Consider the following 19,200-nt stretch of genomic DNA (forward strand, 5'->3'; position numbering starts at 1 on the left):
AATACGTACTCGTACATCCATCATGTATATTCCCTTACAGGTGGATCGTAATTCAGAATACCACAGGCATTGCAGCATCGTATTTATCCGCCAACACTGGCAAGCGACTGTCAAGTAAACTGTCTCCCCTGTATAGGCATATTCATAATAAATGTAAAAGTACAGGTTGTAGACACATAGTTGAAAGACATGTGGAAGTTTGGGTTGGGTCCTGACTTGTGCACGGATAGCCAAATGGTAAGGCGACCGCCCGTAATAAGCGTGAAATTCGAGTTCCGGTCCGGCGAAAGTTTTCACTGTCGTCATTCCATTCTACAGCTGATGATCGTCCATATTCGCAATTGCTAATAGATTTAATGCGTATGAAAACTTGCCCGACCGAGCGGGGTGGCGCAGTGGTTAGCACACTGGACTCGCATTTGGGAGGACGACGGTACAATCCCGTCTCCGGCCATCCTGATTTAGGTTTTCCGTGATTTCCCTAAATCGTTTCAGGCAAATGCCGGGATGGTTCCTTTGAAAGGGCACGGCCGATTTCCTTCCCAATCCTTCCCTAACCCGAGCTTGCGCTCCGTCTCTAATGACCTCGTTGTCGACGGGACGTTAAACACTAACCACCACCACCAATACTTGCCCGGAAATGGATCGACGCATAGATGACGCTGCCGAATGGAAGTTCCTCTGACCACATGCCTTGTGTTCCTCGTATGTTGCAGGCTATGTGATTGACGCAGCGTACTGTGTAAGTAGGCTGTTCTAGTTCAGAGATTTTTCTACTAACTTATGAAATGCCTCATGACTACTGAATGATGTTCTTATGCTTTACTTTGTACATAGTTGCTTATTTCATTTGATATCTGGTTTCCAGCTGTCTTGCAGCATTGGTTTCATAAAATAAAATTAAATGCATTTGCTAATGTGAACACTTTCTGTCAACAGATCTATTAAATAATTATTTTATGATCCACATTCTTCGAAAAAGGAGCTCTTGGAATGGAAAGAACAATAAGAAGGGACTAATAACAGTAACTGCATATATAATATTCTCTTCAAGTACTTGGTAATTTTTTGTAGAATTAGTTTTTGTGGTGCACCATTTTAATTACATAGACATTAAGACGTGAATATACATTTCCCTTGTCTGCACTGTTGTCTTTAGTGTAATATCTTTTTCTGCTTGAGCCATGTAATGTTTAGATATAAGTTATTTCATTTGCTGCTGCTGTTTGCTAGGCATAGTGCCACTAAATTTCACTTTACATTACTCTGTTAAGCCAGTTTTACTACTGATTTATTTTTCTTGTTTGCTGCTCATTGCCTTATATTGGTTGTAATATTGCAATTGCTTTGACAATTTCCATTTTTTTTTCATTTCTGTTTGTATTAATTGTTTTGTGCTGCTGCATGGCCTCGTTCCTAAGTTTAGCATCTGAGCTCAGTAGATTTAAGTTAGCTTAAGATGGGGTAGGCTATATAAGAGAACGAGTTGTGATGAATTCGAAGAAATGCATTGAGAAGCTATAAGAAAATGATTTGGCCAAAAAAGTATTTTGAAAGAGGATATGAGCAAAAAAGTAGGGTTTAGGGACAACAGGTTTAGGTAGGATTTTCTTGGCAATAAATGATGAGGTAAGATAATGGAAAATAATAAATGAGGCAAGAAATATGTGAACATATAAATACAGAAAGCATGCTTGGATAGGATTTTTTTGGTGGAAACAAATGTTGAAATAAGACGAAAGATCTATGGAATGAAGTTTTAGGTTGGACTGCAGTAGCAAATGTCACACTGAAAACAAACCCTGTCCTGTATTTTTGTGTTATTACACTATGTGAATTTGTGTTTTTCCTGTCTTAATGTGTTTAGCTAATAAGAGTTATGTTGTAGAATTTTTCTGATAATATGTTATTTTCTTTGTAAAGATGTTTAGACATTATTTATTCTGTTCTGTTTTAATGCTCATGTGTGAAGTTGATGTTTCAAAAGTTATTCTGATCTTTATGTATGTACTTATGTCATAATTCCTGTAACACTGATGTATATATCTATTTCTATTCTTTTGTAAAGCCTGTATTACTACAAATGTTATCTGTACAATTATGTTCTTTAATTATGTTTTTTGTACCTTTGTAATTGTATTCTTATGTTGTACATTTATAATAATATAGACACCAGTTCTTCAAATTAAGTTACATTTCACTGCACACGTTTCTGTTGGTCATAGTATATGGACAATATGTGAGAAGCAGGGACTGTTAGTGTTTGCATGTGTGTTGATAATTCAGCAAGGGACTGGATAACAGCATTGCTGGTTCTAAGGACATTTCAAAAAAATTTTTGTGAGTGCACAAGTGGTGGTTATGGACTTGCTATATTGTCCGCAAGACTCTTTGATGGTGATTGTGCACCTGCACAGTCGCAGCAGATGGCTGCTGGCCATCTCTACAAGGAATACAGTGGGTCTGTATCTTTGATGACCCACCAGTACCATTATTTCTACAAGGACTGCAGTGGGTCTGCACCTCTGGTGGCCCACCTATACCATACTCTCTACCAAGACTACAGTGGGTCTGCTCTGTGACGACCTACCTACCAATATTCTTCAAAACGTCGAATGACTCTGCTGTGGGTGTGCTCTGTTGTGGCCCATTACCTGTCAGCATGTCAAGAGACAGCACTGTCTTTCCGTTGGAAGGACAACACTACTTCTTCAAGACTGCATGGAAATCCACTACTTCCGTGTGCATTGTCTTTTACTGCTCACACTTTGAGAAAAGAAACGGCAGTTTTACTGTGATGAATGATCAGGACTGTCTTTATGGATTGTGAGAAAATTCTACCTTTTGACCAACATTGTATCAATAAGTGTGTGCATTTGATATCTTTGTTATTGTAATTGTGAAAAAATTTTTGCAAATATGTATTGGCCAGTGCCCAAAACAATTTGTAAAATTTTTTGTGGGGAGCATGGGGGCTATGTAAGTAGGCTGTTTAGGTTTTCTTATTGGTAACGCCACGTAGCGCTCTGTATGAAAATCACTGGCTGTGCTGTGTGCAGTCTGTGGCTAGTTTGCATTGTTGTCTGCCATTGTAGTGTTGGGCAGCGGCAGCTGGATGTGAACAGCGCGTAGTGTTGCGCAGTTGGAGGTGAGCCGCCAGCAGTGGTGGATGTGGGGAGAGAGATGGCGGAGTTTGAAATTTGTAAGACTGGATGTCATGAACTGCTGTATATATTATGACTATTAAGGTAAATACATTGTTTGTTCTCTATTAAAATCTTTCATTTGCTAACTATCCCTATCAGCAGTTAGTGCCTTCGGCCGGCCGAAGTGGCCGTGCGGTTAAAGGCGCTGCAGTCTGGAACCGCAAGACCGCTACGGTCGCAGGTTCGAATCCTGCCTCGGGCATGGATGTTTGTGATGTCCTTAGGTTAGTTAGGTTTAACTAGTTCTAAGTTCTAGGGGACTAATGACCTCAGCAGTTGAGTCCCATAGTGCTCAGAACCATTTGAACCAGTTAGTGCCTTCCGTAGTTTGAATCTTCTATTTAGCTGGCAGTAGTGGCGCTCGCTGTATTGCTGTAGTTCGAGTAACGAAGATTTTTGTGAGGTAAGTGATTTGTGAAAGGTATAGGTTAATGTTAGTCAGGGCCATTCTTTTGTAGGGATTATTAAAAGTCAGATTGCGTTGCGCTAAAAATATTGTGTGTCACTTTAGTGAATGTTTGAGTACATTCAGTTTTGCTCAGCTGTTTGAAAAGCAAATAGTGTAAGAGCTTTATCAGCACAGTAATTCAGAAATTGTTCTAAGGGGACGTTTCATAACTGTACGCAGTAGAATGGTCCTGTATTCAAGTCGGGCACAAACTGAGATGGTGTTTGTGTAAGGCGAAGCAGGTGGAAACGGCCGAGAGGCAGCACGACTATACCAACACAACTACCCTCACAGACACCAACCCCATCACACAACATTTCAAGCCCTTTGTGTGATCATTGGTCCTGCAGAGAGGCTTCTGCCTCACGACCGTTTCCATCTGCTCGGCCATGCACAAAAGCCATCTCGGCTTGTTCCCGACGCGAATACCGGACTATTCTACTACCTACAGTACGCTCCGTCAATCACGTGGCCTGCAGCACACAAGGAACGCAAGACACGTGGCCAGAGGAACTTTCATTCGTGAGCGCCATCTACTGTGGCAACGATGCAGTTCCGGACACATGTTCATAGGACCCTGCTTTCCTCCATTTACAGTCAGGGAATTGTCCCTGCATTTTTTCGGTTTTATTAATGCTCACCCTGTATACCTTCCACTGCCTTTGCCGCCACCTGCCGTCTGTGAGATGTTATTGCAAGTTGACGTCGAACATAGGAGGTGGTCATGTGACTTGACCGTGTATTTATCAATTTTTCCTATATTAGGTTACGGTTTCTAGAATATACTGTCCTAACTTGCATCTCTGTTTAAATAATTACGTCATCTGCAACTTATTCTCTGAACTGTCAACTCTTAACCCCCTTAGCAGGCAATATTACAATTATTATTTTGAGAATTGGTACAGCTTCATTAATGTGTAAGTGGAGTATGGTGCTGACATTTCTACTTGTTGTTTAACTCTAAGGAGTAGATAATCTACAACACTTTTACGGATTCTGCACCAAATTTTGCATTTTCAAAAAACACTCGAAAAGTAATAATGTGGGAATTTGTGATAAAATACACCTACTATCAAACTTTCAAGTTTGTAGCTTTCATATTTCATTATGAAACTCTTCGATTTCCGTGGGAACTATTACAGTAATGGTCTCTGAGGAGACTGCGCCTTAAGGTACCACTGTTCGTATGAGCTAGAGGATTTGGGTGCTAACGTGATGCGAAAGGCTATGCCGGCGACAGCTATGCAGCAGCAACCAAGCAGATCGGGCCACGTTCTCGGAGTCTGACAATGTGTCTCACAACGGCCGTTCTTCATTTATGCCATCCTGATTCTTCCTTTTGTTTCGGACATGTTGATTTTGTCAGTAGTAGTATACAATCCTATAGAGGAAGCCCACCTCCGAACCAAGACTCAGAACTGCCATTTTCGTTAAACGCTAGTACTCTAATGCCTGCAGCCGACCCATTTTGAATGGGAAATACCACATCTTTGAGCCAGTTCCAGATGGCCTTCTCTTTGCAGTTCGCAGAGATCTGTCATTCACTGAAAGACTACTTGGGATCTCGGAAAACATTACGACTTTTTTGGCTAGCAGCGGACCAATGATACCAGCTGCATACGTGCAAACTATGACTTAGATCAATTTTACGCTTACCTCCACGAAATGCCGCAAGGAGTGAAGCCTGGTGACCGTCTGTGCATTAGAGTGCCGCAGCGCTCATGTCCGACCGGTAACGACCCGAGGACCCAGCCGCTAGCGACCAACCTCACACGTATCTGCTCTGACATATACCCTCCAAGTCTGTTGTCTGTGGCTCTGGGCATGCGAATAACCGGTTCTGGCTAAGGTATCATGTCGTCTCACCTCGTCGTCCAGGGCAAATCCAACGTTCGCTCTCTCTCTCTCTCTCTCTCTCTCTCTCTTTCTCTCCCTCTGTCTGTCTTCTCTCTCTCTCTCTTTCTTTGTTTCTTTCTCTCTATCTCTTTTTAACACAAAAGTAACTCTTCAAAGAACGCTCACGTGACATAATTAACATCTTACAGGAAATGAAAAATAACATGGGATTCATTCTTCCTGTCATTAATAGGAAACTACATAGAATGAATGGCTCTGAGCACTATGGGACTCAACTGCTGTGGTCATTAGTCCCCTAGAACTAAGAACTACTTAAACCTAACTAACCTAAGGACATCACACACATCCATGCCCGAGGCAGGATTCGAACCTGCGACCGTAGCAGTCGCACGGTTCCGGACTGCGCGCCTAGAACCGCGAGACCACCGCGGCCGGCGAAACTACATACATATTAATTCAATATTATGACTGAAATCTTGAAGACCACTGTCTAAAGAAGACAAACGAAGGACGCTGTATATTTACAGCAGTAAATTTCCACTTTTTTCACTTGTCTGCAAGAGACTAAAATTTATAGTTACTGTTCATCAGCAGTACGTCACTGATGGTTTCTGGATTCACTGGCTGCGGCGATTTGTTGCTTCTAACATGTCATCTCTACTAAAGTAGGTTCAATAGTTGTACTTGTTTCTGGGACACATAAAATACTTCTTGTGACAGCAGCCAGGCCTTATAGACCATTTTCATATTTGCTCCTACATTTTAAGATTTCATCATTATCGCCAGGCTGCATTACAATATAAAGATTAGCGTCATTCCCTGAATAGCACTTCTTTTAAACGGCCATGGAACTACTCTTGAAGACTCTCTGTTAATAAACAAAACAGAAAGGAGCAACGTGGAACTGGTGTGGATATCATGAACACATTCCCAGAAAATATGTGTTCTACTATGATGAAATATTATACGAATTACAGTACTCCATTTGGCTATAAGACATTATGCACTAATTGCACAAAATCCATTACGCTAATTTTACCAGCTGGATCTGCATAACGTGCACATATTTGTCGCACATTGCCAAGAATTTCCTTCGTTTGGCGTATATCAAGTATACTAAGATCACAGAAAGACGGTCAAAGGAACGTGCTTGACAATGATTAAAGCGTCCTCGCGTAGAAAAGTCCGGGCTCAGTTTTTAATCCCTTGTAACTCATGTTAAAATATACACTGAAGCGGCAAACAAACTGGTATAGGTGTGCGTATTCAAATACAGAGATATGTAAACAGGCAGAATACGGCGCTGCAGTCAGCGGGGCTATTTAAGACAACAAATGTCTGGCGCAGTTGTTACATCGGGCACTGCTGCTACAATGACAGGTTATCAAGATTTAAGTGAGTTTGAACGTGGTGTTATAGTCGGCGCACCATCGGTGGGACACAGCATCTCCGCGGTAGCGATGAAGTGGCGATTTTTCTGTACGACAGTTTCACAAGTGTACCGTGAATATCAGGAATTCGATAAAACATTAAATCTCCAACATCGCTGCGGCCGGAAAAAGATCCTGCAAGAACGGGGCCAACGACAAGTGAAGAGAATCGTTCAACGTGACAGAAGAGCAACCCTTCCGCAAATTGTTGCAGATAACAATGCTGTGCCATTAACAAGTGTGAGCGTGTGAACCATTCAACGAAACATCATCGATATAGGCTTTCTGAGCCTCGCCTGGGCCCTTCAACACCGACATCGGACTGTCGATGACTGGAAACATGTTGCCTGGTCGGACGAGTCTCGTTTCAAATTGTATCGAGTGGTTGGACGTGTACGTGGAGACAACCTCATGAATCCACGGACCCTGCATGTCAGCAGGGGACTGTTCAAGCTGGCGGAGGCTCTGTAATGGTGGAGTGATAGCGAACCCCTGATACGTCTTGATGCGACTCTGACAGGTGACACGTACGTAAGCATCCTGCCTCATCATCTGCATTCATTGATGTCCATTGTGCATTCCGACGGACTTGTTCAATTCCAGCAGGACAATGCGACACCCCGTAAGTCCAGAATTGCTACTGAGTGACTCCACGAACACTCTTCTGAGTTTAAACATTTCCGCTGGCATGATCATTATTGAGCATATCTGGGATACCTTACAACGTGCTGTTCCACCTCCTCATACACTTACGAATTTATGAACAGCCCTGCAGTATTCATTGTGTCAGTTCTCTCCAGCTCTGCTTCAGACATTGGTCGAGTCCACGCCACGTCGTGTTGCGTGTTCCGTCATTAAAGGAGCAGCTTCGTTATACTGCTTGTGTAAGAACTCCAGCACAGCGTAGAACCCATTCCAACGTGTGCTCACTTCTTGTTTAAAAGATGAGCAGAGGCCACTGCGTTTTCCAGTATTTTTTGTTGCTGCAATGTTCGGGGCACGTTATAGCAAGACACTATGTTCATCGAACTTGTGGCTAAATGTTGTTTATACAGTGAATAGAACAAGGAAGCCTTTCTTGATTTTTCAAGGCTTTTATTACATTGGCACCCTCGCCAGAGACAAAAACAAAAGTATGCAACTTGTCTGGTGAAATGATCCAATCAGCCATCATTTCTTCTGCTTCTTTCATAATATTTACTCCCGAATTCTTGAAGTCCTCAGATTTAGTTGTAAATAAAATATTATTCACAAGTTCATGTAATTTGTGAATCAGTCAGCATATCATCTGTCGCAGCACATGTTTTATTAATAATGCTCATAATAACAGAAGGCATTAAGTTGTTTCGAATTGCATCAGCCTCTTCCTTGATTTGTCTTCTTGTAGTAGAGAAACGTGGCGTGACAACCCAAACGCTGACTTCTCCATAATGTGCACCTAGATCTACTAATTGTTGACCTACTTCTCTAAAACCTTCACCAGACACAGCAGTAAAAGGTTTCGCGGTTTTAGCACTTATTGGGACGCCCTTCGCTGTTACACATTTTTTATTGCTTAAAGGAAAATTGTCAGCATGGGATTTCTTTACGACTGTATTTCTTTAAATGAGTCCTCCCCGACTGGAAACACAACATACAGAGTTTATGCACGACACGTATTCACTAGACTTGGTGTGTTCGTCTACAGCCAACAGAAATTTACTCCAGTACATTCACTTGTCTCATGTAGTCGACTGACGCAAGAAAGTCGATCGTATAAAAGGGGTTTTAGACCCTGCAGTTTCTTCAGTGTGTATGCGCTGGTTTCAATCTTATTCCGTAGTGCACTCGCTTCCTCAAGCTACGTGATTACAGACACACAAAAATGGTGAATGAGACGCGTGTGATGGCTGTAGTCGTACACGGATAAAAACGCGTTTAGCATCCCTGCCGGCCGAGCGGTTCTAGGCGCTTCAATCTGGAACCGCGCGACCGCTACGGTCGCAGGTTCGAATCCTGCCTCGGGAATGGATGTGTGAGTCCTTAGGTTAGTTAGGTTTAAGTAGTTCTAAGTTCTAGGGGACTGATGACCTCTAATGTTAAGTCCCACAATGCTCAGAGCCATTTGAACCATTTAGCATCTCTGGAGTCAAACATCAAAGGCCCCGTACACAAACAATTTAACACACTTTACTGTTTGCCAAACATTTAACCGTGTATAATGCTGTTTGACGTGGTCGTCAAGCATAGATCGTGTTGAGAGAAATTTTGACTGGCGGGAAATTTGAGAAGATATTGTTTGTGTCGATGTTTCGCCGCCTTAGTTAAATGAAAAATAGTTTTATAAAAATTTATCTCACTGTATCGTGAGTTTCCACATCCATGGAAACTATTCTGAACGACAAAAACAAAATATCATTTACAAAAATGATAGCTGTGTCGCGTCTTTCGCAGGAAGAGGTTAAGAAGAAAAACAATATTCTATGCATAACATACATGCGGGAGTCCAGTGGAATTTTTGAAACATCGAAGTTCTCAGGGTCTTCCACGGACGATGTGGGCTATCATGTTTCCAGGTTGTGGTATTTTAATGTACTAATATTACAGGGCAAAGTAGAAGAGAATATATTTTCGCATATTTGTGCCTTTTTTCCAGTGCAAGAGCGAAGTAACTCTAACCAAATTATTAAAAGTTTCACTGTCCACCTGCAGAAAGTTGATGTAATCATGCTTTGTCTGCAATTGTGACCATTCTGGCTATTGTCAAAATACTAACACGAACAGCATCTGTTTCAACGTGGGGTTGGATTGACAAACTTTGTTTGTACATGTGCGGGCTTGTTTGACAAATCTGCGGTAAGACAAGGGTGAATTTGATAAACAAGTTGGCTCGTTTACGGAGCCCTTGGATTCTGCCGTGGCTTCTGTGTTCGGTCACTGTAACTGTTGCGGGAAGCCTATCCAGTTAGGCTGTGCGCTGCCAACATCGCATTCTATGTTCGCTTACTCGGTCTTGCGGAACTCTACTGTGCATTCTAGCGGCTTCAGTGCCCACGCGGGATGTGATTCTGCCGCTTGGCCAGACTGCTTAGGCGTACACGGACTGGGTGAGATGGATGAGAACGGTTCACGGCTACTTGAATTTAGTGTCCAGTACCAGCTGTGAGTGACTAAAACATATTTTACGGCCAAGTTGAGACACAATTTGCCATCAACTAGATCTTATTTTGACTGAAACGAAAGTCTTCATTTTCTACGCATGCGCTCTTTCGGTAGCGCCGATTATGAGACTGATCACATACGTGTAGCAGCCAAAGTGTGCTTCGTGCCTAATATTTCCCTCTTGGCCAAAACATCTTGCAGGACTAAGATTAAACTTTGCAACAGCAGAAATATTTGGTTATAGATTTCGGAAAGAAGTTGATACCTGGAACGTACATGAACCCGTTGCTGAAAACTGGCAGAATATCAAGCCACTTCTACTTTGGTGATTTGAAAGCTGAATCCCAGCATTGGATCCTAGAGAATATTTATGTCCTCAAATCCCTCCTTGATTCGAAGCGTCAGACAACTGTCAACTGGTACTCAAACCGTTGCGACACTACTCGTAGGGGTCTAAGTAAAGCAAACACAGTCGTTCAATGCACCATCCGTAATTACTTTAACTCATTCTGGAAGAATCCTTGCATATGTATGAAAGCGTCTGTCAATATTGGGAATACCAGTGAAAAATACTTAGGTATTCAAAGGGTCATTGAACCCATCCCTAAGAAGACTGCTAGGCTTGCGGAGATCGATGCAATAGTCATCACAGATTATAGTCGACAATTGCAACGATGGGTGGAACTTTACTCCAGCCTCTACCTCCAGCCAGTATCGGCCTAAGAGCAAGAGGTGAAATTTCTCAAATGTCTTCTTGCCGTGCCTACTAAGAAAGAGTTTTAGAGAGCTGTTGTGTTGCTTAAAAGCGGGAAGTTCCCTGTTGAAGACGACATCCACACAGAAAATGTCAAACTGCCATCGCTCTTTCCAGTATTCTACAACATTTGATTGAAATGTTGAGCTGCGGGTACTGTGCCGCGAGACATATGCGATGCCAACGTCGTCACTTTGTACAAAGGTAAAGGCGATAGCGGGGACTGCAGTTGCTATCACAGAATTGCATTGTTGAGTACCGTCGAAAATGCTTTTGCCCGTTTGGTGCTGGTCAGACTGGAGAAACTCGCGAGGCGTGTGTACCCTGAGTCTCAATAAGGGTTTCGAGCACAGCGATCTGCTATTGATATGATCTTCACAATCCGACAATTGCAGCACAAGTGCCGCGAGCAGAAGACCACAAAGTTTATTGCTATCTTTGACCTAAACAATACATTCGGTACTGGGAGAGAATGTATAATTCATTAGTGAAGATAGTGTGTCCTCCAGACCTCCTGAAGATGATCAGGGCTTTTCACGACGGTATGAAAGGTGCTGTGGTATTTGGCGGAAACCCGTACGATCCGTTCGTTGTATAAACAGATGTGCCTAGAGGCTGTGTACAACTCACTGCCTTGTTTGGTACATTCTTCTCGCTACCGGTACTTCTTAAAATTGCTTTCGGCGAAACAGACCTGGGTATCCATCTGCATACCAGACGGCAAAGTTTACATCTCGCGTCTCAGATCCAAGTGCTGTCGTAGAACTTACTTGCAAGTAACATTAAATTTTCAGACGATGCAGCAATCGTAGTACATACGTAAGTCGATCTTCAAAGGCTTATTGACAAATTTGCTACTGCGTGCAAGCTCTTCTCCAAGTGCTTGAGCGTAAAGAATACTGTGACTGTGGCACAAAGATAGACGGATATACCTGCCATGAGATCTGATGACGCCTTGTTGAATGTAGTTGACAAATTCTGCTACTCCTGCTCACTAGCGTCAGAAGTTCTCTCTTCGGACTACGAAATAAACCAGAGAATTGGCAAAGCGGTCAATATTTTTGGGAAGCTCCGCGTTGGACAATTGGACAACAAGCACTTCACGATGACCACAAAGATACTCGTGCGAACTAACCAGCTCTTGTATAGAGCCGAGACTTCGACATCATATGCTAAACAAAAACGTAAGCTCAACACTTTTCATTTGCGCTCCTTACGAAATATACTAGGCGTAACATGGAGGGACCATCTACATGTGAGGTTGTCCTGAACACTGCACATCTATCGAGTATCACACTCCCGCGGAACATACATGTTGACTAGGACGCTTACATCGTATGGACCAATCCCGTCGTCCCCCGACGCACAGTACTGAGGTAGCACTTGCCAAGAGAACACCTGGAAGACCTGCAATGCGCCCTAAAAATTGCGCCAAGCACGATATGACTGCGACAAGTGTGAAGCTATGCTACCATCTTGCCTTAGGAAGGGTAGACCATTGACTGCGTTAATCATTGGTAAGCATATGTCTAGTTCTTTTGTGCCTTTGAATAGTTTAAGGAACACTTTTCATTGTATTAAAGTCACATGATTTAACTTATATGAATAACTAAAAACTTCTGGGATATATTGAAGATAGTCAGCAAAGATACTAAAATAATTCATAGAAACAGTTCATCGCACAGTCATGGGTGTACTGCCGGTTCATACCATGCTGTCCATCTGGCCCAATATTTCGGCGATCAGACACATCGCCATCCATCGTCAGGTGCGCTAGGATGAGGAGGGGGGGGGGGGGGGCGCAGGTCGACTTACATCCCCTCCCCTCGCAAACTGTCCTCTAAGTAGTAAGCGTTTGAGTGTGCGTGTTGCCGGCCGCGGAGACGATGGTGTCGGCGTCTGTGGCAGCGTAGGTAAAACAATTACCCTGCCCGCCCTGGCCACCAAATCGTTGTGTTTGCTGAGTGTCTTCTAAATCAGTCCCAGTGCTGGTTCCCAAACCATGTTGGATTATAACGACAGCGCCGGTTGCTAGTGCGAATTTCGATAGCCACCATAATGATGCTGTTACAGTATTTCAAAGTCTATTATAAAACCCTGTTATGTTAGTATTCCGTCGCATGATTCTCTGACAAACAGTGCTCTGTGACCGCCAACTTGTTGCGATATATCAGTCGAGTGTGCCACTGGTGTTCTCTGTGTCGATCTTGGATGGTATGCACTGTTTGTCCAATGTGTCTCTTACCACATTGGAGCGGCATCTGATACACCTCGGTCTTCCATAAACGGAGATCACCTCTGACGCTCCCCAGTAATCCCCATATTCCTATATTTTATTGGAGAGAGGATGCTTCTTCACGTCTGATTTTCCTCCAAAGTGTGCAGGTGTACAATATGAACGCAGTGGCTACCTCTTTCTCCGTGAGTTCTTTTGTCATCACAGATTGTTTTGTAGTGGTGGGACAGTAGCGCACCTAATCTACCATCCTGAGTAACCGTTTACCGGAACAGAGTTCTGAAGTGTTCCAGCTCCTGAGGTTGCTTGCATCTGAGATGGTGCGCGCCGTGTGTACTGGTGTTTTAAGGGGAGTGCGCAAGACTTAACATGGACACTGATGTACGCTTACTTGATATTTCCGAGAAATTCGGGAGTGTATGCATGACACGAAGAACCCTTCCTTCTAACAACCCCTGCCAGGGTTTTCACGGGAAGCCTTGCTGAAAAAGAGACCTGTCAACATCCGATTATTTACTAATGTCGCCTTGCGGTTGTTTTCCGAACGCGGGATTCGCTAGGGACCCTGCCATATATCCATAGTCACGATGAGTGAAATAACCACAAATGGGTGAGAATTCATGTGACGATTGGACTTATATTCCGCACCTCGATGTAAACAACTCAAATTGGCACGCCATGCAACAATCTCCGCCGATTGGAGGGATTCAATGGCAGTCTGATGAAGAAATCGTCGTGTTAGGTAAATTTTCGACGTAGCTGCTCATTCTGGTGTAAGATGTGTTTTTCAGGCAGAACTGGCTTATCTTGATAGTTTGCACGACGCGCATAGCGATTCGCCGCTGTGTCTGGAGTGCCTAGGCCCACGCAACAATTCCATCTCTAAGCTCATGATGACATTGGTAGGAGGGAGGGGGTGGGGGGGGAGGAGGAAACAGGTACTTCATGCACTATAGAACCTCCAACAATGTTTCAGTTTGTAAATGGACCAGATTAAAGTCATCCACGCTTCCTTCAAGCAGTCACGCTCGATGAAAGAGTACATTGATGTTAATACTGAACGGAAGTCTCTCGTAACGTGTGACTTTGAAAAAGAATTTTTTAGAAATTGTTAGCAACGCATTTTTCAGCAAATCGATGGAAAATTTGAGAAACCATCGTGAAATTCACAGGGTTTACCGCTGGGGTGGGCGTTATGACGCCAGGCCAAATTTTAAACAGGCTGTTATCTTCACTGAACGATGTGTCACTCGGCAGATCGCTAAGGCTTGGGTTCTGTTCACAAAACCCTACTATGTCAGTGTGTGCATATTTGACCTATCCAAACTCCACATGTTCCAGTTTGATTATGGGTTTGCGAAAACTCATTTCACAGATCCAAAGTTACTTTATATGGAGACGAACAGGCTTATCTGTTGAATGAAGAGATATGATCTATTTGAAGTACTGAAGTGCCAACGCGACAGATTCGACATGTCTGAATACGCGGTCAATACTCCTTATCGCATAATACCTCAAAACAATATCAGTCTGGTGAAAGACAAGGCGAATAGGTCGCATATTTTGGAGTGCGTAGGCCTCAGATTAAAAATGTTTGCATAATGCCTCCCACAGGCCGACGAAGGGTGTGCATCATGCGGCTCATGCGACCTTAATGCCACCGACGACTGATGACTACAAAGACTGCCTGCTCGATGGTGCTGACACCACCCCGCCATTTGTTGCACCAGGCAAGCTTTCGATCACAAGACCATTTGATACCCATTGCGTCGGAGGTAAAAGTCTGTCTGCTGCGGCATGATGACAGACCATTTGTGAGGACAGGATTGAGTCCCTCCCATAACCACACTATTCAAAAATGGTTCAAACGGCTCTGAGCACTATGGGACTTAACTTCTGAGGTCATCAGTCCCCTATAACTTAGAACTACTTAAACTTAACTAACCTAAGGACATCACACACATCCATGCCCGAGGCAGGATTCGAACCTGCGACCGTAGCGTTCGCGCGGTTCCAGACTGTAGCGCCTAGAAGCGCTCGGCCACTCCGGCCGGCAACCACACTATTCGCTTAGATGACAGACAAAGGAAGAACGGCTGTGTTTATTTGCCGTATATAGAGAGAAAAAGCGTATGTGTATGCGGAATAGTATGAATTATTTCTCATGGTGTAAATATATGTGTATAAGTATATGTCTGTGCGTGAGCTTATGGTACACTATGTGTGCTTAAGCTGATTGCGCATATAGTGTGAGTCTTTCCTAAGAGTCGTCAGGTGCAGCTTCTCTGGTGTTTCGACAAATATTTGCATTTTGTCTCTTTATTGTGTTACTTTTACGCGCCATTCGACAGAGCACTTCAAACTTAGTCTAGTGTGATATTCGTGTTATCGATGTGTATTAACAGGGCCAGTGAAAGATGAAAAATAAACAGCAGTCCAGCGTTTCATGCTTGGCGGTAGCAGTCAGCGCACCCCAGGAGAGAGCGGTTGCTGCTGGAGTATTGGTTGTTCTTCGAGTTTTACTGTCCCTGTTAATACATATCGATAAAACGAATATCGGACTACACTAAATTGGATCCGCTCTATCGAATGGGCACGTAAAATCCTTCTTTACAAATCATTTTGCTACTAACGGGAAACAAATTGACGCTTTCCGTCTACACTGAGCATCACATGAAAAATGTGCGCTATTTGGTTGGGCTGATTTCAGCTGCAGAAGGCAAAGACGAAATTGCAAAGATCTGCTGAAACGCCAGAGAACTACGTCTAGCGATTCTTACAAGAGATATCCTACATATACATATACAGGGTGGTCCATTGATCGTGACTGGGCCAAATATCTCACGAAATAAGCGTCAAACGAAAAAACTACAAAGAACGAAACTTGTTTAGCTTGAAGAGGGAAACCAGATGGCGCTATGGTTGGCCCGCTAGATGGCGCTGCCATAGCTCAAACGGACATCAACTGCGTTTTTTTAAATAGGAACCCACATTTTTTATTACATATTGGTGTAGTACGTAAAGAAATATGAATGTTTTAGTTGGACCACTTTTTTCGCTTTTTGATAGATGGCGCTGTAATAGTCACAAACATATGGCTCACAATTTTAGACGAACAGTTGCTAACAGGTAGGTCTTTTAAATTAAAATACAGAACGTAGGTACGTTGAACATTTTACGTCGGTTGTTTCAATGTGATACATGTACCTTTGTGAACTTATCATTTCTCAGAACGTATGCTGTTACAGCGTGATTACCTGTAAATACCACATTAATGCAGTAAATGCTCAAAATGATGTGCGTCAACCTGAATGCATTTGGCAATACGTGTAACGACATTCCTCTCAACAGCGAGTAGTTCGCCTTCCGTAATGTTCGCACATGCATTGACAATGCGCTGACGCATGTTGTCAGGCGTTGTCGGTGAATCACAATAGCAAATATCCTTCGACTTACCCTACAGAAAAAAATCCGGGGACGTCAGATCAGGTGAACCTATCCACTGGTCATGAAATATGTTATTCAATACCGCTTCAACCGCACGCGAGCTATGTGCCGGACATCCATCATGTTATAAGTACATCGCCATTCTGTCATGCAGTGAAACATCTTGTAGTAACGTCGGTAGAACATTACGTAGGAAATCAGCATACATTGCACCATTTAGATTGCCATCGATAAAATGGAGGCCATTTATCCTTCCTCCCATAATGCCTCATTATACATTAACCCGCCAAGTTGGCTGATGTTCCACTTGTCGCAGCCATCGTGGATTTTCTGTTGCCAAATAGTGCATATTATGCCGGTTTACGTTATCGCTGTTGGTGAATGACGCTTCGTCGCTAAATAGAACGCTTGCAAAAAATCTGTCATCGTCCCGTAATTTCTCTTGTGCCCAGTGGCACAACTGTACACGACGTTCAGAGTCGTCGCCATGCAATTCCTGGTACATAGAAATATGGTACGGGTGCAGTCGATGTTGATGTAGCATTGTCAACACCGACTTTTTTGAGATTCCCGATTCTCGCGCAATTTGTCTGCTACTGATGTGCGTATTAGCCGTGACAGCAGCTAAAACACCTACTTGGGCATCATCATTTGTTGCAGGTCGTGGTTGATGTTTCACATGTGGCTGAACACTTCCTGTTTCCTTAAATAACGTAACTATCCGCCGTTAGATGAGCAGCTGCCAGCAGAAAGTCGTATACTCCTAGCTCACTTATTTGTTACATAGTTTAATTCTTAATTTATTTGCGTGTTTTTGGTACTTGCATTGTTTAATTCATAAATTTCGGGCGTATTATAGTATTTGAGAGTTGTAGCATCGCGTTTTAGTACCTGAATACTGTAAAATCGCGTAGTCTCCTTCCGCCGCCGAGCAGTGTGTCAGCAGTGCGCAAGTAGCAGCATTACTGCATATACTAGGCAATCTTGTATTTTAATAACTGTTTAAATTTTGTGTCGATTTGTTTGTGCTCTCTGTACATTAGTTCAGACGTTCTTTGCACAACCGTTTTTAGCATGGATAGGGACTGCAACTGCTGTGTTCGGATGCAGGCTGAGTTGGCATCCCTTCGCTCCCATCTTCAAGCAGTGTTGGCTTCGGTCACACAGCTTGAGGCTGTTGCCAATGGGCATCACTGTGGGGGTCCGGATGGGGGTTTGTCGGGGACGGCCAGCTCGTCCCACGCATCCACCGATCGGGCTACGACTGTTGCTGCCCGGGATACTGCCCACATTGAGGCTGATCCCTCACCTGTGGTAGAGTGGGAGGTCGTCTCGAGGTGTGGCAGGGGGCAAAAGACATTCCGGAGGGCTGAACGGAAGGCCTCTCCAGTTTGTCTGACGAACCGGTTTCAGGCCCTGTCTCAAGCTGATACTGATCTTCGGCCGGACATGGCTGCTTGTCCTGTTCCAGAGGTTGCCCCTCAGTCTGCAAGATCCGGGCGGTCGCAGAGGGTGGGCTTACTGGTAGTTGGGAGCTCCAACGTCATCTACATCTACATCTACATCCATACTCCGCAAGCCACCTGACGGTGTGTGGCGGAGGGTACCTTGAGTACCTCTATCGGTTCTCCCTTCTATTCCAGTCTCGTATTGCTCGTGGAAAGAAGGATTGTCGGTATGCCTCTGTGTGGGCTCTAATCTCTCTGATTTTATCCTCATGGTCTCTTCGCGAGATATACGTAGGAGGGAGCAATATACTGCTTGACTCTTCGGTGAAGGTATGTTCTCGAAACTTTGACAAAAGCCCGTACCGAGCTACTGAGCGTCTCTCCTGCAGAATCTTCCACTGAAGTTTATCTATCATCTCCGTAACGCTTTCGCGATTACTAAATGATCCTGTAACGAAGCGCACTGCTCTCCGTTGGATCTTCTCTATATCTTCTATCAACCCTATCTGGTACGGATCCCACACTGCTGAGCAGTATTCAAGCAGTGGGCGAACAAGCGTACTGTAACCTACTTCCTTTGTTTTCCGATTGCATTTCCTTAGGATTCTTCCAATGAATCTCAGTCTGGCATCTGCTTTACCGACGATCAACATTATATGATCATTCCATTTTAAATCACTCCTAATGCGTACTCCCAGATACTCCCAGGCGCGTAATGGGGCCCCTTAGGGATATGGCAGCAATAGAGGGGAAGAAAACCAATGTGCACTCCGTGTGCATACCGGGGGGAGTCATTCCAGATGTGGAAAGGGTCCTTCCGGATGCCATGAAGGATACAGGGTGCACCCATCTGCAGGTGGTCGCTCATGTCGGCACCAATGATGTGTGTCGCTATGGATCGGAGGAAATCCTCTCTGGCTTCCGGCGGCTATCTGATTTGGTGAAGACTGCCAGTCTCGCTAGCGGGATGAAAGCAGAGCTCACCATCTGCAGCATCGTCGACAGGACTGACTGCGGACCTTTGGTACAGAGCCGAGTGGAGGGTCTGAATCAGAGACTGAGACGGTTCTGCGACCGTGTCGGCTGCAGATTCCTCGACTTGCGCTATAGGGTGGTGGGGTTTCGGGTTCCGCTGGATAGGTCAGGAGTCCACTGCACGCAGCAAGTGGCTACACGGGTAGCAGGGGTTGTGTGGCGTGGACTGGGCGGTTTTTTAGGTTAGATGGCCTCGGG

Source organism: Schistocerca cancellata, chromosome 3, assembly GCF_023864275.1.
Source record: "Schistocerca cancellata isolate TAMUIC-IGC-003103 chromosome 3, iqSchCanc2.1, whole genome shotgun sequence".
Lineage (NCBI taxonomy): Eukaryota > Metazoa > Arthropoda > Insecta > Orthoptera > Acrididae > Schistocerca > Schistocerca cancellata.